The sequence below is a fragment of the Equus caballus genome, chromosome 1 (genome assembly GCF_041296265.1).
Source record: "Equus caballus isolate H_3958 breed thoroughbred chromosome 1, TB-T2T, whole genome shotgun sequence".
Lineage (NCBI taxonomy): Eukaryota > Metazoa > Chordata > Mammalia > Perissodactyla > Equidae > Equus > Equus caballus.
This window is the reverse complement of record NC_091684.1, coordinates 51,261,893-51,282,507: the sequence shown is the minus strand read 5'-3', so window position 1 is coordinate 51,282,507 and position 20,615 is coordinate 51,261,893. Positions and strand designations below refer to the sequence as shown.

The 20,615-nt window shown below is 40.5% G+C and overlaps 1 protein-coding gene across 40 annotated transcripts in view; it reads left to right on the top strand.

Moving 5' to 3' along the window:
* The first annotated feature begins 706 nt into the window (after positions 1-706).
* The window catches only part of RHOBTB1 (Rho related BTB domain containing 1), a 67,347-nt gene continuing 47,438 nt past the window's right edge, over positions 707-20,615 (top strand). For 3 of the 40 annotated variants that reach the window (XM_070225471.1, XM_070225616.1, XM_070225618.1), the window contains exons 1-3: positions 4,535-4,837; positions 6,961-7,011; positions 15,068-15,293. The gene's annotated coding sequence lies outside the window, so the exon portion shown is untranslated. Of the gene's footprint in view, positions 837-3,912; positions 4,164-4,483; positions 4,838-4,955; positions 5,332-6,960; positions 7,012-9,144; positions 9,328-10,591; positions 10,684-11,606; positions 11,771-15,067; positions 15,294-20,615 lie in introns of those variants that run through there. The other 37 variants (XM_070225477.1, XM_070225619.1, XM_023643650.2 and 34 more) reach the window with 33 other exon arrangements.

Below are 20,615 nucleotides of genomic sequence, written 5' to 3'. Positions count from 1 at the left end.
GAATCCAAGAAAGTGTTTCCAGAGGGTCAGGTCGTTTTCTTTGTGATGCTTCAATACTTAGCATTAATGAAGAGTCCCAGAACAGGGTCAGTCTTTCCTTTCTGTCATCATTAGCTGGAGCGCACCCGGCCTTTTGGGCCCGCGTGGTCCAAACCGACCCCATTGCCTGGAGGTGGGAGCTGGAGCCCCAGTTCTTCTGGGAAGCTGCCACGCAAGATGATTTGTACAAGGAAGTCGCCCCCAAGCCACTGCTTAAGTCCAGTGCCCACTGGCCTTATTCTGTTCTGTGGTCCAGAAGTGTTTCTTTAAAAGCCAGAAAACCTGAACATGTGAGCCAGCATGTCGACCATGTCAAGAGCCACCTCATCTTTAGAGTATTGCAAAGTTGTTGGCTGTTATGAAAGCTGCCATGTTAACTCCAGGAATCCGCTCCAACAGCTGTTTTTCAATATCTTTCTACCAAACACATCTATTCTTAAAAATTAGTGCATGGGTCAGCTTATTCTCTTCCATGCCTTCAAATCCTGGTAGTACTTGTCCATGAAACCTGGAACTCGCCACCCAGGATAATATCCTTTAAACAGCCAACGACAGCGTGAAGTTCTGCGTCCAAGTAGGAAGAGAGAGCGCGAAACTGTCGTCCTTTCAGGCGACTTTTGCAGCGGTCGGGGCAGCCCGCCGGCCGCTGGAGGAGGCGTCTGCGCCTGCGCAGAGGCGTGGCCCTGGCTCCTTGGGCCGCAGCCACGTGTCGGCCTGGCTCAGGATGTCCGCTACCCACCGCTCAAATGCAGGCTTATAAAATAATCCTGAAAAGACCCTCTCCATAGGAGTTCTATGTAAGTATTTGAGAATACTTTATATTCTCTCTCAAACTGATGGCAATAGAAATGTTGAACAATAGTGATTGAATTCAAAGTAGAGTTAACTTGAGGTAGTATTTAATTTGCAATTTGAAAATTCTATGATCCCAGAATATATTTTTGAAAACACTGTCAAAACGCAATAGTAAAAAGCCAGACAATCCAATTATAAAATCCAAGAAAAAAATCCAAGTATAAAATCCAATTATAAAGACATGAACAAATATATCAGCAAAGAAGAAATAAGGATGCCATGTGAAAAGATGTGCCAACATCATTAGGCATTATACATATGCAAGTTAAAACCACAATGAGTTGTCCCTACAAAACTAGTGAACAACTGAAATTTTTTTAAAAAAATAGTGATAATACCAAATGCTGGTGAGAATGTGGAGGACTTAGATTTCTCATACATTACTGGGGGACTGTAAAATGATACAGCCACTCTGGAACACAGTTGGACAATTTCTTAGCATATGACCCAGCAATTGCATTCTTGGGCATTCATCCCAAAGAAATACAAACTTATGTTCACACAAATACCTATGTGCAAATGTTTACAGAAGTGTTATTTGTAATAGCAAAATCCTGGAAACTACTCAAATGCCCTTTAGTGAGTAAATGGAATAACAAACTCTGGTATACCCATACATACTCAGCAATAAAAAGGAAGGAACTGTTGATGCGTGCAGCCCCCTTTATGAACCTCAAGGGCGTTATGCTTAGTTAAAAAAAATTCAATCTCAAAACATTACATGCTTTATATTCCCATTAATATAAGTACCGAAATGGCAAAACTCTAGAGATGGAGAACAGCTTAATGCTTGGGCGGGGGGGGGGGGGGGGGGGGGGGGGGGATGCACATACAAAGAGGTAGCGTGAGGAAGTTCTTTTGTGATAACAGAACAGTTCTGTATCTTGATTGTGGGAATTTTTTAATCCTATGCCTTTGGTTAAATATTTACCATAAAAGCTAGTCAAAAGTTTTTACACCACTTCTGTACAGTACAACCCTGAAAGTCTTTAAATAAATGGTGTTGGTTTATTTAAGCTTAAGTACCAATTTTTATATTTATTAAAAGCGAATCGTATTGATTTTATTTGCAAGCATCAGTTGTAGTATATAAATGCGGATTACTTTGTGGTAGTAACAAGGACAGGAATTGGCGGTGATTCAGAGGATTATTTGCTATTGCTCCTTTTCTCTCCTTCCCTGTTGGCAAAATATAGTCTGTACTCCTTGCTGCATTTTCTCCAACTTTTTCAGAATTGGGGGTTTCATGTGTATAATTTTGGGGCTACATAGCACCTTTGTGGCAACCTCTTCCTCAGGTCCCTGCCCTTGTTTGGAAGGACTTCCTAGAACAGTGACTTTTCCTCTGCCATATCTGAATTACTGTTCACATCAATTTTCCCAAAAGTTCTTCCGGTCAGCTTTCCTCAGATTTAGGCAGCCAGCTGGGTAATTCCATGATGACTGTTTGTTCTTTACCCTCTATGGAAGAAGAATCCTTTGGAAGGCCTACCTGAGCCTTGGTACCCTCTGGGGATGGAGGGCAACATCTGAATGGTAGCCTGCCAACTGGGGTCTTTGCATAGGTGTCTTGCTGGTCCTAGCACCTGCCTGCTGCTTAAGCATGCCACTTACCTCTTTATAATTTATAACTGAAGAAATGAAAGAAACTGAGGAAAGGCAGGATGTCAAAAAGCAGCTTGGTGATAAAATAAGACCTTGGCACATGCTGACCCACGTCAAAATGCTACTGTCAAAACCTCAGAAAACTACGTACTTCTGTGTGCCTCAGTTTCCTCATCTATGAAATGGTTATGATAATAATAGCATCTACTTCATCCATTGTTCTTAGGATTAATTGAGAAAATGTGTTTTAAACCTCCTTGCCTATTGCCTCCCACATATGAAGGCTGCAATACAGGTTGATTCCCATTTCTTCTGAGTTCCTACCCTGTGGCTTAGCCCCCAGGGCAGTTTGAAGAGCAATGGCTTGCAATAAAGACGACTGATGGCTGGGGGTGAGCAGGGTTAATTAACTTTTCCCAAGAAATCTGTTCCTGAAAAGAATGTATATTGATTAAACCTTTCAAAATGGAGTCACTTTTAAATAGACTGAGGGAAGTTGGTGTTGTGCCAAGTAAATGATCACTCCCCCATGTGTCTGTCTTGAAGTTCTTTGAGCAGACCCCTGTATGTGACTTTTCACTATGCTGTTTTCTGGGTATCAAAGATTAGAGACTGCTAACTCCATTTCCAAAGACAGTTCAGTAAGGATGGTTTAAACAAAGCACATTGCCTTGAACACCTTTCCTTGTAAAAACACTGAATTTCACTATGTTTTGGGGTCTCTGGGGGCTTCTGAGAGCACCAGGCAAGCTTTTGTCACCAAGGCAAATAAATACTAGTGGGGAAGATCAGGAATACCCAATGGACTAAAACTCATCGGCGGATCCTGGGAAGGGAGAGTAAGTATTCCATCTGGGAAAATGAAGGTGGCTTCCTGAAAGAAACTGAGGGACAAACGGGTTTGTTTGCATTAGAATTTTTTCTGTTCTGTTTCTTGGGGGATAACACAAAGAAATGGCCCTTGCAATAAAAAATGGCTCCCTTTTCCCCAGCCCTTCAAAACCTCAGGAAGACAGTTACCTGAGAACTCCTTGAGTCCTAAGGACACATTGTTGCCATCTTTGTATCCCCAGTCCTTGGTAGACAGCGTCCTCAATGAAGGTAATTTTAACAGCCTGACCGAAAGCTCCTTGAGGGCCCGGACCAGGTTGGTTGTGGTCATTGTCACCTTTTTAGAGCTTAACAGGGTGCCTAACATACTGTAGGCACTCAATAAGTATTTGTTATGTGAATGCATGAAAACTACCCCTGGTCCGGTCCTAGGAGCTCACGGTCAGCCTGCGCAGGGAGACGCATTCAGGAGGGATGGACTGTCTTAGGCTTCCAAGAATTCCGACAATCCGTGAGCGACTAGAAGTCAACTTCACTTCCTCACTCAGTCATTTGTAGGAGATTGTAAATCACCTCCTTATTCGGGTCGGGAGCAGGGGTGCGTCCTGATGCCGTCCCCACCCCCCCACCCCCATCACCCCAGGAGCCAAGTCACAGAGGAAGGTAACCCGGGGGGGAGCCCGCCAGCACGTGCAGCCGCCCAGGGGAGGAGGCTGAGCTAACGCAGCCCTTAGTCAGCAGCTGGGCTTGGTTTGGAAACAAAAGCCAATGTCCTCCCTCGGAGTCCGCGGCCGGTCAGCTCCCAGGGGGAAGAAGGCCATGCTGCCCAGCCGGTTAGTGGCCCAACTTACTTTTCCAGAGCCTGGGACAAAGGGCCAGCGTTGGACGGGAATGGGTGGGACGTTGGCACAGAGGACGGGAGCACAGATCGCCCCGACCCTCACCTCCCGGCCGCTTGGGAGAACGGCCGGGGTCTCCCGTGCTCCGCGCATGTTTGTCCCGGGCCATGCGCCTCCGAACCCGGGCCCCCCGGGTCTGCGTGAAGCGGAGGCACCTTTGCAACCAGCGCCCCGGCGCACAGACACAGCAGGCCCTGGTTTCATGAATGAAATCCAATCGTGTGGATATAAATAGCCGCGAAGGCTGCTAACGTCACAGAGCGAGCGGCGGCCGCCACGGCGGCGGAGCTCGGTGCCTGGCGCTCGGCTCCGCCCGGCCGGCCCGCCTGAGAGCGGGTGGGGGCACGAGAAGGGGAGGGCTGGGGGTGGAAAAGGGCGAGCCCCTCTCGCCCCGGACGGGGCAGAGCGGCGGCGGCGCCGGCGAGCCCGCAGGCGAGGCAGTGCCATGCTGCCTTTGTGCAAAGTTGGGCGGCGGGCGGCACGCCGCGCGCAGGGACCCCGCACACCCGCGACCGCGCGCAGCCGTGGCTGCTGCTGAGTAGCGGGGGCCCCCCCGCTCCCCCCAGCCCTTGAAGGCGGAGAGAGCTCGCGTCTCGCTCGGCTTCAGGGTAGGTTCTGTGTCGTGAGTGCGCTACGGTACGAAACTTCTCGGAGCAGCCGCCCGGGAGCCCCCACCGCCCCGGCCCCAGCGGGTGGCGTGGAGGGGGGAGGCCCGGGCCGCGCCACGCGGCCGGCAGCGTCCCAAGAGAGAGTTATGGGACCGAGCTCTTCTGGGAGCCGCCCTCGCCTCTCTGCGAGGCCGGGCACCCTCACATCAGAGGCGAGCCGAAGAGATTTCTAGGAGCGCCCGCACAGCCGCACCCCTAACTTGGAACTGAGAAAATGTACAACAGGCACCCTTAGCAGGCTGGCCTCGCCTGGGAGGGGTTGGTGCCGCGCCGCAAAGAGGGCTCTTTTTCTTCGAAGGACAGTGGTGGGGAGCCGGAGGACCTGAAAAAGGGGATATGCTGGCCCCTTGGGCGCTTGTCGCCCCAGGAGAGTTGACTGGTCAGCCCACAGTTTGACGCTCCCCGCCCCCAACCCCGTGTCTATGGAGTCTGTTGTGAGTTGCTGTGACAACAGTAGGAGCTGCCCTGAGGGGCTTGCAAAACACCTTACCCTGTCTCTGTGTGCTCAGCTTTCTGGGAGAACAATAGGGTGGGGGGTGGGCGGTGGGCGGTGGGGGGTGGGCGGGAGATGTGCAGACAAGGGAATCCAACCGCCTCCCCGCAAAAAGAAGTGGAAAGAAGGCACAACTATGTCAAAATATATCATTAGATCCTACTGTTAGCTGCGCCCTTTCTATCCTCAGCAGTATCAAACATCTCAACTGCGGAGCAATGTCAATATTTAGACTTGGACAAGCCAGAAAGTTAGAAGGGAACGCCGAGCGCAGGGTTTTGACTTGGCTTTGCACGTCAGCACACAAGCTGTGCCTTTCGAGCTGACTGTACACATTTGCTGGGGGGGAAATGCATGAAGGTTGATATATACACAAAGGCATCCCGACCTAGGAAAGTCTGGGAAGTTAAGACCAGAAGAGTCGCCTTGACTTTGAACTTCCCCCAACCTGGGCTGTTCACGCGACTCTGTTGGACCCCAGCCAGATGCTCAGCTTGAGGTTTCGGCAGTTTGGGGCTCCCCCGCCCCCAACCGGGGCTGTGCTGCGTATTCTTCTCTGTACTGTGTATCCTCTCTAAACTGCAAAAACAGTTAGGTTATCAGTAGTTTTCATCTTTGTATAACAGTCCTCTCACTATCAGCAGATATAAATAGCCAAAAGGCTCTGTTTGTTTGATCTTGGCAAGCTCGCGGCTTTTGTAAACATACACTGTTAAGTTTGTTTACAAACACTCTTTAGAAATTTGGAATTAGAGTTCGTTTCCAATAACTTTGTAGATGCCTGAGAGTCACTGGTTGCTAGAAAATAAACACAAGACTTTTAAGTATAAATAATGTTTGCATACTGCTCCGCAGGTGGAGTGGGCAGTAAATTATTATTAAACAAGGTTTCCTCTCAGATTCCTGGATCCTATTTGGACATATTAGTGGGAAGGAGATTTAACTAGTTCATCCCAGTGTGGAAGACTTTGAAAAACCCATTAGGAAGCAATATAATCATGGTCAGTGTTTTTCTAAACTTGCCCATTGATTGTTATTTTCCAAAATTTTGAAGGTAGTGTAAATTTAAATACATATGTGTGATCATAGAGGTGGAAATAGAAACACAGGTACTTCGATGTCGTTGGCTCAACAACATAACATTAACTATATAACTATAATTTAATAGGAAAACCCAGAATCATTTGGACTTTTACTTATGATAATATTGTCTAAAAATGCAATTTTGGAGGAATAGCATGTCCACTTCTATGATGTCTGTATTGTAAAATGCCTATAAGGTTTTCCGTGTTCCCGTTCATGGATTTGTGGCCAAGTGCTTTTTTTGTGTCATCCCCAAATGCTCAGAAATATATTTTCAGAAATGCTACAAAATGTTAGTCTAGCTATTTCAGGATGTATTTGACCCAAAGAAATGCCATTTTAACACTGACACTTAGCAAAAAAATAAAGCAGATTCTGCCCTTTTGGGGGAAAAGAAAGACAACAATGTATGTTGAAAGTTTTAGTGGCTCCCCGTGTGCTCCTGGCAAGCAGCAGCATTTATAAAATATTTCTCTCTTTTGTGTAGGTAAGTCCAGCTGTGAGCAGGGTGTTCTGTTCTTCACTTCCAGCAAGCCAGGTCAGTGTCTTTGTGCAAACCTATGGCCATAGATTGATGACATCCTGTGTCTATTCTGACTATGCATTTCAGAACAGGTTTCTTAGTCATTTGTCTTAAAGCAGTTTGTCTTTGTCATTTTTTTATGGACTCAATTATGAATTATAGTTATTGTATTGATATTTCAAGTTCAATGATTGTTAAAATTATTCTATTTACTCTGAGTAAACAGAATAGAATAGAATAGAATAGAATTTACTGAGTAAATGGGCCTTGAATCAGTTTGGCCTTTATAAGACTTTTTCTTTACTTTGGGGATCCAAGTGGTGCCAATCAGATGAGGACTCTGGGGACTTGGGGGCTTGATGATTAAGACTTTACTTCTATCCTAATCTTGGCACTCTAGAGCTGGAAGAAACTTGATATAATCATAGTTGACATTTTTGAGCATGAACCAAAGTTCAGGTAATGTGCTGCATTCTTTACATTTATGTTCTCATCCTGCATCAAAAAATCCCTGTGAGCTGAAACCACTCTCTTGATCCACAAACAAGAGGTGAGGAATTGGAAGTTCAGAGAGGTTAGATAATAGGTTGAACTCCTACTTGTGGTAAATAGAAGAAATAGGAGTATAACCAAAAAGAAAGTTCTGTCTTACTCTAAAGCTTAAACTCTATAGTTGAAAAAATCTTCTCCAGTAGGGAAGCTGGGGCCAAGAAAGGTTAAGTGACTTGCCTAAGATAACTTGGTAATTGCAGCTCATATAATAACATTCAATGGCCCAGCTGTTGCAAAAGAATAAATTCCATTCTCGTAAGTAAAACAGTGAAATAAATATTCATGTGTACTTTTTGGCATGGCACTGTCAAAGATTTAAGAAAATTTTTATCATAGGGTCTCTGGTCTTAAGGATCTTACAAACAGATTAAAAAGGCAAAATATTAAACATTCATGTAGGAAAAATTAGAGAATAAATCAAGATCATGCTGAATTGGGGGTCAATAGTAAATTTATGAGAAGTTCAGCGTTTTCCGTTCTGTGGGATTACTTGGCAATTCCATGTATGCTTGGAAAAAAATTTCCAAACCCATTTTTTATCTGTATAGATGATAAATGGATGATAGTTTGGGGAGAAACAGAATTTGAATTTCAACCCAACAGGGAGAGATTTTGCAATCATCTAGAACAGCTAAATTAAGTCTCTCAAACTCAAAGGCGTTATTGCTTCAAAAGCTTTGTAACAGAATCGTGAGCTTCTTGAATCTGCACAGCGTCTTTGAGAAAGCATTACAATTTGGCACAATGCTTAAAAGCACTGGATTCCTTCTGGAACCTCAGTTTGTCTGAAATGTGCCATGTAGATAGGTTTGGAGACATAATAGATAAATCCCAACCAAAGTCCTGAAAATGGCCAGTATTTCAAAATTAAGCAAGGTGTTTTCTGGTTTTGCCTAGGTTGACAGCCTTCTCTTCCCCCTCTCCCGTATTTCCCACCTACTTTTTGTAGAATAATTTGTAACAGTTGTTAATCGTTCCTAGGGAGTATTATATAAAGGGGTAATAAAAAATGAAATGGGGGACAAATTACTAAAGAAAACCTTAATATGTCATCTTTTTTTTAATGTACTGATACCCCTAATTCAAGCTAATAACCCTAAAAGCTTAATTAGTTGAGATACTTTTCAGCATTTAAGGGGTTTTTATAAGCTGTCCTATGACAGCTTTTGTCCTATAAAAGTTGTTATATAGTGTGTCATTACATAATCGATCATAAGAGCAAGAATACTGGGAAGATCCCATGAGAGGTTAAGACCTCGCCATCAGCTGGTATTTGGTTAGCTGTGACAATGGTATGTCATAAAAATATCAGTATAGCAACTATAAACCTATAATTACTTAAAGGGTAAAATTATACTCTGAATCATATAATTTTAATGCCAAAAGAGACCTTAGAATTAGCGTGGTATCTCTAACAATAATTTAATTAACAACCATTTGCTTTTTTGAACTTCAAAAGGGTTTGGTTAATATTCTTGACTTGTCTCAAAACATGGCTGGAAACATTTTTAATTTCTATGTTTTTTGCTCAGGAAATATACCTGTAGAAAACAGAGGAAGTTTTTATTGAAATCTTTCTATTGGTCTTCCTTTTAGAGAACAGGCAGTTCAATCGCATTATTTGAAGACCTCGGTCGGCTTCACATAACAGGGTTCAAAGAGTACAGATGATTTGAATCTGCTTCTTGTGTTCATCATCTTTTCTCCACCCAGGCTTCTCACAACCTCACAACACCAAAACAAAACTTGGAGCAGGAAGGAAAAATGTCACAAAAAGTGGTGTGTGTAGAAAGGGGCACGCGGTGGGGGGGGGGGGGGGGTGGAGGAGGTGTGAGTGCTGGGAAAGAGGAGGGGGAAAGGGAAAGCTTTGGTGGGGAGGGCAAGAGGCACTCACTCAATGGATGGCAGGTGTATAGATTATTTATTTAGGTTATTTATGTGTCAGCATCAGCATTGTTTGGTTTTTTAGTTTACAAACAAAGTGAAGTTACTCCTCCTCTTCCTGGAATCTTTTGTTCCTTGTGCTCATAGGGCAGAAATTAGGAAATGGGCAAATAAAGACACTGAAATGAAATGTAGGTATGACGTTTCTAGACATCTTTCTCGATGTCCCAGGACACTCCTGTCTTCAAAGACTCCCTCTACCTATCCCATCAAGTACATCAGCATGTCTCTGATATGGTTTTACCCACTAAGAGGTGAATTAGAAAGTTTTACAAAGAAAGCAATGCCAGCAGGTCCAGAAGAAGCAATTACATTTCTCCACTCTGCACCTGAGTTTATTTGTTGCATAGACAGAGATCAATGGCAAGTTCCCAATGAAGTTACCATCTCAGGCTCCATCCCTCAGTGGAGAAATTCCCTTTGAATTGTTACTCAACCATAGTCCAAACCCCTAATGACCAGTGGAATAACAATAACTGCACTTATTATGCTCCTACTAGATGCCAGACACTTTACTGCGTTACAGTTCATATTCATTATCGATTCCAATTTTACAGAAGCAAAACATGGAACTCAGATATGTTAACTCAAAGAGCCAGGAGGAGGTAGAGCTTGGATTTGCACCAAGATCTGTCTAAGAACTTGAATATATATTCTTTTTAAACGAACTCCTGGGAAAAAACAAAAAACACTTGAAAGCAATTCATTTCGGGTTACTCTTGCAGATGGAGTATAGGAGTTTAATAATTATTCCGGCAGGGCTTTTTCTTTGTTTGTTTGATGTATCTTGAACCACATAGCCGTCTTGCCTGGACACATTTGTTAACTCTCAGGTCATCTCTAATATATTTTGATGGAAGTCACGATCTTAAACAGATGAGTCAGGGAGGGTTGAATCATGGGCCCAGAAAGGCACTTAAGGAGACTTAATCCAGCCTCACAGAGGTGGAAAAGCTTGCCCCCCAGAGAAGTGATGTAACTCCTGCTCTCATAGAGACGCAACTGGAACTGAACCCAGGTTTTCAAGTTTCAGCCAGGGCTCAGTTCTATTACATAACGCTGCCTGAAATGTGCTTGTCTTCTAAACCCTCCCGCTTAGCAAAATTACCACTGTCAAGTATGAAAAACCTCTGAAGCCTAAGATACATCCAGAAATGAGTGAGCAGAGGGTTCCAGCAGTGTAAAGATATGGTGGGTACTAGGAGAAACCTCACTTCCCTTCCTTGACGCCAATACAGAATAGTCCTTTCCTCTTACTCGGAACATAACAGTCTCATACTTTGACCCCTTCCAAGCTGTCCTTGTTGACTGATCTGTTTTAATCAAGTATGGAGCCTTTTAATTTTGTCTGTGCTCTGGCTTTTTTATTACCTATGTGATGTGGGCGAAATACTTCTTTGGACCTCATTTTGCTCATCTATAAAGTGGAGAGAGTATCACTTCCATCAGAGGATTATGAGGATGTTAGGAAGTCACGCATGTAAAGCACATCACAGTCCTCAGTGAGGGCTAGTTCTCTTCTTAGCCTCCCTAGAGTATCTCAAGGGAAGATGTTAAAACACATTAGGACAGTCCTATTATTTTGCCACCAAATGTACTGGAGTCATTTGAGTTCTGATATTGCAAGGGATGGACATAGTAACCCTTTTTCTTGGGTAAAAACAGGCCCAGGGGTCTCTCTGGGTACCAGTGGCTTGGTCACGATTACATTTGTTTTCTTCACACTCTAGTGTTGCCAAGTTTTACTCGAATTATTTTATTGCTTCAGTTTCTGCCGCAAACTAATACCAAGCTCCCCTTGGAGATTTGTGGCTCTCATTTCCTTCCAGACACTGTGTAAGTATCTAACGTGTGTTCCACATAGACCTCTGCATCTCAAAGCAACTACTATATTTTCAGCCAAATAACTAAGAAATATTTCCAGAGAGTATTATTGCCAGTAGAGTGTTTTTGCTTTCCATTTTGGAACCCGTGAGACTTTCCTACCATCATTTCAATTAACTCTGGTATCGAGTATTTTCTGTGTGCCTCCCTGTCTTCTTTTTGTCCTGTGTGGCTGACTGATATATCGACAGGAAAGGCATAAGCACTACAATTTCCCCTTTCACCCTCAGCACTTGATAGCTACCCTGGCCTAAATTACATCTCCGGGAAGTGTTTCATCACCCTCCTCTCCCCAGCTGCCACACTTCATCATGTGGCACTTGCTGCCCTGCTTTGGATTTTTGAAACCAAGTCTTTGGCAACAGAGCCTATTCATCACATACATGGAGGAAAGGTACTGTTGTGATTTTCTTCTTTCTTGTACCTTTTCCCCCTTTTTAAATTAATAATCCAAGTCGCCTAGAATAGCCTTTATTTTCCTAGTGGCGCAGTTTTGACAAACGTACATTTGTAATTAAGTACTAACGTGTGTTCCACATAGACCTCTGCATCTCAAAGCAACTGCTATATTTTCAGCCAAATAACTAATATTTCCAGAGAAGTTTGTACACGTAAGGTACGTTTGTAATATACATTCGTAATGTACATTTGTCCTTTTCTTCAGATTTAAGGGAAGCAATTATGTGTTTCCCCAGTGCTATGAAGTGGCTAAACCAGTGCTAGATGCTTAAAGATCACCAATTGCTAGATTATTCCTAACCTTATTACTAACCTCAAATTGGTTATATAAGTTTCAGTTCATACCAAGAAGTTTATTTTTAAAGCAGTGCTTCTCAAACTTTGATAGGCATACAAATGACCTGGGCATCTTTATAAAATGCAGATTCTGATTCAGGAGTTCTAGGGTGGGAACTGAGATTACATATTTCTCACAAGCTCCCCTGTGATGTTGATGCTGCTGGTCTGAGGACCACATTTTGAGTATGTGAGGCTCTAAGCTATAGTTGTTGCTATATTTTCTGCTTAAACTCATGCCTTAGAAGCCATAAGACTCCAGCCTTGTTTTGTTTGCTTGTTTCTTAAATCGTAATAGAAAGTCATATAATCTTAAACATGGAAGGCATGTAGACAGAGGCGTGCTGGTAAATCAACCAGCTCTCTGGGAAAAAAAGAATGCATTTATGTGCATACATAAGCTGATTATAAATTTTACTAACATAAAAAATGTGTATAGCACACAATTTACAAATAATAATAAAATATACAAGACTCCTCATTGTAAATTCCATATAGTCAGTTGGGTTTCACAGAATGCCTGCTTGTTGGTTTTTGCTGAACTCTTCTCTCCATAGTTTACCTAAGGACAGTTGATGAAGGGATGTAGCTAACATATAAATGTTGGCTGATATTTTCCTTTATGTTAATGAGTAGGACAAAAGTGAAACAAAAAAGTCATATGTCAGAACTGTACTCATTCATCAAAGATATGAATGACTCCTTTGCTGAACCAGCTAATAGCTTAACTGTATGTTTCCTTAAATGAACTATTCACAATGTAACAGCTATACATATAACACACTTTTAAGTTTAATCTGCGTTAACATTTTTTAATCATTTTCTTAAGTCAAGACAATCAACAGAGCAATAAAGCAAGCCCTGATGTGTAGTGATTGCCATAAATACTCCCACCCTGCCAGTTTCAAGCTACCGTTGTGACTGAGAATAGAGATGGGAAGAAATGACATAGTAACACGCCATTATATAGTATTTCCACCGTACAGATAAAATTGGCATAATTAACCTCAAAAATATAGATAATAGTAAAATCAGAAAGTGATGAGTTTTGAGTATTTAGTACCTTTGTTTTTAGTATAATTTATTTAATCAAAACTTTATATAATTTAGTTTTAATACTGATACTATTTTAATAGGCTTGGAAAAATCTTGAAAATTGAACAACTAGTTCTCATGGGCTAATAGGGGCTGGTTCCAGCACACCACTAGATGTAGGTTTTCTGATCCAGCGATTCTCAACCTTGGCCCTGCATTAAAATACACTGGAGGGGCCGGCCCCGTGGCCAAGTGGTTAGGTTCATGCTCTCCGCTACAGGCGGCCCAGTGTTTCGTCAGTTTGAATCCTGGGCACGGACGTGGCACTGCTCATCAAGCCATGCTGAGGTGGCGTCCCACATGCCACAACTAGAAGGACCCACAACTAAGAATATACAACTGTGTACCGGGGGGCTTTGGGAAGAAAAAGGAGAAATTTAAAAAAAAATTAGTTAATTAATTAATTAAATACAAAATAAAAAAATACCCTGGAAAATCTATAACCTACAGTCTTAGTACATCCATGTTAGGGCTCAGGAATCTGAATTTAAAACATTTTTATTGTAGTGTATCTTATTTAAAGAACAATACACAAATCACAGGTATCTAACAATTTTCACGAACTGAATACACCCCCATAACCAGCACCTAAATGCAGACAGAGAACATCACGAACGCCCAGAAGCTCTTCTTAAGCCTCTATCCAGTTATTACCCAACCGAGGTAACCACTGCCTTGACTTCTAATATTATAGATTAGTTTTACCTGAGTTTGAACTTCTTTTTTCTTCAAGATTGGCACCTGTGCTAACGTCTGTTGCCAGTCTTTTTTTCCCCTTCTTCTTCTCCCCAAAGCCCCCCACTACATTGTTGTATATTCTAGTTGCAGGTCCTTCTAGCTGTGCTATGTGTTATGCGGCCTCAGCATGGCTTGATGAGCAGTGCTAGGTCTGCGCCCAGGATCTGAACCAGCAAAACCCTGGGCTGCCGAGATGGAGTGCACCAACTTAACCACTCGGCCACAGCACCGGCCCCTGAACTTTTATATAAATTGAAATCCCTTTTGTGTCTGGCTTCTTCTCCTCAATATTATGTTTGTAAGATTTATCCATGATGTATGTGGCAGTAGTTCATTACTGCTGTGTAATATTCCATTGTGTGAATAGACCTCAGTTTATTATTTATTTATCCATTCCACTGTTGACGCGTTGCTTCCAGTTGTTAGCTATTATGAATAGTGCTGCCGAGAACATTCTTATACAGACAGCAGTATTTCAAACAAATTCCCCCAGTGATTCTAATGAGCAGCCAATCTCTTGACTGCCTTCTCTACCATTCCCCCTCCTCTCTTTTATTTCTCATATACTATGACGAAGACTATTGATTCTTTTGTGTGAATGTACTTTTAGTACCATAACCCGTGAAGCTGTGTGCTTCCGTCCATTACAGTATGTTCTCCTGGCTCTTTTCAATATAGATTCACTAACTCCCCCTTTTATAAAGACATCTGGTCTTGTGCATTCTAAATAGGGATGAGATTTGGCGTCACATCAATAGCATGGAGGAATAATAGGCATGGTGGAGATGGAGCCAAGGCTAAATCTGGCAGCTGATCATTAAGGCTCCTGGAAAGAGGCTTCAAGGAATGAAATTGTTTCCCTTTGTGTGTATCAAACAAAAATCAACAGTGAACCCTTAGAATATTTCAGATTCCAATTTTTTTTCAATCTATTTATTTGAATTAGACCAGGAACTCTCTTCTGAAAGACAACTGAAATCTCTCAAAGTCTGATAACTTGGTCTGGAAAGATTAGAGAAGGAGATCTTCCCATTGGCTTATTTCTATACTTGGTCTTCTGCAGGTGGATCCGTGCTGCAGAATCACAGTCTGAGAGGCTGTGTAGTTTTTGCACTTGGGCCTATTGAGACATTAGTTCCTTTGCTATAAGTCAAGGGAGCTGAATGACCGGGAGCTCCAAGATGATATTGTTGATGAGTGGGATGACTGCTCAGAATTGAAAGAAAGGTTCCAGAAACAGCAAGCTGGGTTCCTAACATATGAAAGATACTTCAAATAAAGCTCTAAAGGTATGCAAAGAGAAGGTAAAGAGTAGATGTTAATTCCACATAAGGAAATATTCTTACACACGTAAAAATTCTATTCCTTGGTTTTCCTACTTTCCATCCTCACTTTTGTCTAAAATTTCTTTGTAATAACATGCATTCATTATAGAAAAGATAGAATATATAGATAAGAAAAAAAGAAAAATGAAATTGATTATAATCTTACCCCCTAAAAGATATTGGCATTAATATTTTAATACATTTCTATCCCCAATTTTTCTGTGTATATTTAGGTAGGTCATTTTTAAGGAATGGTGTTACTCTGTAAATTTTTTGTAATCTTTTTCATTTAAAGATTTATCATGAACATCTAACTATAACCATAAATGTACTCCCACAACACATTTTTCATGACCACACACACTCCCAGTAGATGGATATATAGACTTCTTTAGCCAATCCCCTGTGGTTGGATTTCTAAAATTGTTCCCAATATTTTGTTTCCACAAATAGGGATATAATGAATATTCCTTTAATGTAATCTTCTTGTATACCCTAATTATTTTTGCTAGGAATAGTCTTATACTGGGATGAAAGTTTTGGACATTTTGAAGTCTTTTGAATGCCGAGTGCACTCCAGAATAATGTTATCATTTCCCATTCCCGCAAAGAATGCCTCATCCTGCTGTTTAAAAAATGTAAAATCTTTCATATAATAATTTCCACCTAGAGTTGGAAGGTACAGGAACATGTCCTGAAAATACTAGCTAGGATCTACACATTGCTGTCAGCCAGTAACCTTGAATAAAATAGGAGATTTTAAGGAGTCTGATTTTTGTCTGCCAGCACTTTTCCATTTATGGTCTAACTTTGCTAAGAAATTCACGGGGTGGGGGGGGAAGCAGTTTTCTTCATTTTCCTGAATCAAAGCACAGCCTAATCCTAACTGACATATTATAGTCTCATAAATGATTAAATGCAATTGTTTGTCATCATATCGGAAAGTTTCACAGCAAGTGGTCTCCCTGGTGCTACTGAAGCTAGCCCAGTGACATCTTTAAAGAATGCTTTTAATGAACAACTTACGATAGAGTGCTATAGAGACTACTTCATGAGGATGGATTTTTAAGCACATTTAGTCTACAGACTTGATATTAGCTTTCTCAAACAAGCACTTACAACTTCGACATCTCTTTAAAGACTTGACCAATATTTTCGTTATGAATTCCTGACAAAGCTTGAGGTTCCAGCCTTTAGCTAAGGCTCACCCACATGAGGCCCTCCAAAATCAATGTGTCGGGTTTTTTGTTGCTTTATTTTTTTTTAACTTTAAAAAATCCATTGAGGTATAACATAGATAGAGAAATGTGTATAGATCACAAGTGGACAACTTGATGACCTTTTGCAAACTGAACACGCCTATGTAACCAGCACCTTAGATCAAGAACCAGACACTACCAGCACCTCACTTCTGGTCACCACCCCACTGCACCCTCAGTGTATTTGAAATGCTCCAAGTTTTACGTCCTGGGCAAGTCATTCGTTTACAGAATTTTGCTTTTCACTGAACCCTTACTTTCTGTGAGCTAGCTGCAATCAGCATTGATTGAGCTATCTCCCTTGTAACTGACAATGTGTAGAATCTGCCTTTCCAGGGAAAGATTATCACATTAAATTCATGCACTCACTGTGCTTCAATATTTATTTTGCAGGTACGCAAATACACACACAGCATGCATACGGACGAATTTGGAACTTCTTTCTTCTTGATGAATGTAAAGCTGAATTATACTATATTGACCCAAGCTTAAAATATCTTAACTACAGTTGATTACCACAGAATATTTCGTGTGCTATGTTTCCAAACAATTTCTTAAAATTGCTTGCTTCAGTTACTATAAGTATTCTCTTTGAACACTCAAAATTTAAAAGCCAGGAGTTTTTCATCTTCTGTTTGAAATATTATTTTATATATATGAAATATTATGCTATATATATGTGTCCTGGGTGTCCACAGCTCACTCTTTATATGGTTCAGTTTGTGTGTCTGATATTCAGCAAGTATCATTTAAATTACTATGGTTTTTTTAGTTGAGAGCTTGAGTCAGAAAAAAGCAGGTTTAACAGGCTTGCTAAGCTTTATAAATACATGGTTTTGAAAACAATTTATGCATCATCAAAAATCATTTATTATTGTTGGATTGTATCTGCGTACTCAGTAGAATTCACAATCAAGGATTATACTTATGTACTCATTACATTTTTTAAAAAGCTAAAATATTTTTCCCATTATAGAATACGTTTAAGAATATTATTCATCCTTAAAAAGTAATGAAGTACTAATACATGGTACAACATGGATGAAGTTGAAAACATTATGCTAAGCAGAAGACAGACAGACACAAAAGGCCACATATTGTATAAGTCCATTTATAAGAAATGTCCAGAATAGGCAAATCCATAGAAAGAGAAAGTAAATTAGTAGTTTCCAGAGCTGGAGGGTGGTCGGGGAGGATGGGGAATGACTGCTAATGGGCACAAGGTTTCTTTTTAGGATGATGAAAACGTTCTAGAACTAAATAGTGGGAATGATTGTACAACTTTGTGAATATAATAAAAACGCTTGAATTGTATACTTTAAAAGGGTGAGTTTCATGGCATGGGAATTTTATCTCAATTTACAAAAAAAACGTAATATATTTTCATTGTAGAAAATTTGGAAACTAAAGGAAAGTAGAAAAATGGCAACAAGTTATAGCCCCCTTATCCAGCAACAATCACTAGTAGCTGTTTAGTGTGCTTCCTGCCAGTTTATTTTCCATGTATTGTTCTTGCAGAAGGAAGAGGTGGATGTTGCTTCCCTTTCAATGACAGAGACGCAATTATTGAATTTAAAATATTCACGTATTAATACCCACCCATACCTGCCCCCCTCAAAAAAGGGGGGCGGTCCCAAGGAAGGTTCATTTAATTGGTGGAGGGGAATCATGGATGGAAATGCAAATAGGAGAAGCAGAGAGCAATGGCTAGCTCTGTAAGAGGGGATGAAGAAGCCCCTGAAGGGACAAGATCTGAGGCCCTGAGAGGCAGAAAGAGCTGAGCAGTTGCCATGAGAAGTGGAACTCTAGAGGGAAACATTCCAAAGAACCTTTTTAGGAGTTTTGCTGCAAGATGCCTGAAATATTATGTAAACCACACCTCTCTATTCTCAAATACCCATTTTATTTTCACAGCTTTCTAAAAGTCACATTTGTGTTTCTTTCAGATGTGTCACTGTGCTAACATGGTACTTAAAGTGAGAGAATGAGGAGGCCCAATTTTGTTCGAGTTACACATTTGTTTATTTTATGTAGTTTTTATTACTACATTTCAGATTTCTATCCTGCACTTTCCCCTTGATAGAGTAATATTAGCATTTCTCTATATTATTCCAAACTCAACCTAAACATAATTTTCAATAATGACAGTCTTAACGGATAAGACTTATTGAGTGTTCTCCTGATGGCGGGCATAGTGATTAAAATATTTTACCGTTATCTAATTTAATCTTCACAAGAATCCATTGAGGGAGTTAATTGTCCCCAGTTTACAGATAAGGAAATAAAGGTTTAGTGAGATTAAGTAATCTGCCCGAGATCACACAGCAAGTACCTTGATTAATTTTGCCCCCACTTGTCATGGATTTAAGTGGTTTTCATTTTTTTCTTATTCTTAATAAAGATGTGATAAATATATTTGCTTTTAAAACATTTTCCACTTATAAAGTTATTTCCTCAGATGGATATATCAGAAAGAATTTTAAAATTTCCAAGTGGTTGAGTTTGTTTGCTGCTGTCAACCTTTCCTTTTAATTTTTTCATTTATTTCTTTGTGGCTGGAGAATTTGGTTGCTAACACCTTATGCTTTGGGGGATTTTTGTCCTTATGGTCCATATATGGTCAACTTTTATAAATGTGCCGAGAACACTTGAAAAGAAAGTACTCTGTCTTATTATAGATTTTTTTTAAATGTAGAATATCTGTTCATTTAACCCCACGTTTTATGCTATTCGGGTCCTCCTTGTTTGCTTTTCATTTTTGCTCTCTTAATCTGACATTGATTCTGATTTTTCGTCTCATATGTGTCACTTATTTTCATTAATTTCTCCTTATACTCACAGAATTTTTCTTCATTTTTATTATATGCCTTTTGGTCTCTGAATGTTCACTATGGCTGTGATGCTTTTACTATGATTGCCCTTTTTTGCCTTCTAGATTATTTTTTACAGATATCTATACAATTTTGCAACCAAAATCAAAATAACTAGATAGGCTGGTCTTATATTTTCAGTTGATTTTAGTTTCCATAGTTCTTTAAAACTGAAATGCCCATTTTTGAGTTTTTAATTTGAATTATCTCTGTGTGTTTTGGCAAGTATCTTTGAGCAATTTAATTCCTTAAAGAAATCTGAGCTTTTGCCCCTTGAGTCTTTGATATCTAAAATAGCTTTATGTGACCTTCACATAAATATCAATTTGACCCCATTCAGAAATTTATTTTGTCCTTTTTCTTCAGGGCTCTGCATGTGTTTTTCTGTTGTCTTAAAATAGTATATTGGGGAAGTTATGATCATCCATATTATTATTTCTTTGTAGAAAGAAATGTTTTTGGCCATTAGTTTTAAGAGATGTTTTGCTAAGATACTTAAAGGATTATTATGCAATTATTTTTTGCATTGGCAGCAGTTTACTGAAAAATACATTGATGTGGAGTCTTCTTTTCTTTTTCTCCTCCTTCTTTTCCCCACCTCCTCCTCCTTTTTGTCTTGGGGAATTTTTGTTCTAGTCAATCACACTTTACTCCCTTGGTTCAAGAACCCAGTCTCCATGGGATTGCTTTTCATCAGCCGCTTTGTCAATTATCTTCCGTTATGTCATTTTCAGATGGCCTTCCTTCTATATTTAAAGAGAGTTTCTTATGTTTGGCCTGTACGTCACTAATCCATTTTACTGCATTTTTGAGGTCACTGTTTACTGCTGCCCGTATGGTTTTTAATTTGTTTACTTTGTATTTCATTTATATATAGCCTTTAATTATCTTGTCCTAGTACCTACTTATTACCTCATCTGCTGTTAGTTTATATACCTGAATTATCTTCTTGTACATAATCAAGTACATGGATCAGATATTTTTAAAAAAATTTTTCTTCTGCTGTTTCTTATAGCATATCTAGTTCAGTAGAAGACTTTTCCTCTATGTCTTTAGGTAATTGCTTGTCCTTTTCAGTAGTTTTTAATAGACCATATGTTGATTGGTCTCTGTTTACTAAATTCATTTAAAAAAGGGATTCATGGGGCCTGCCCGGT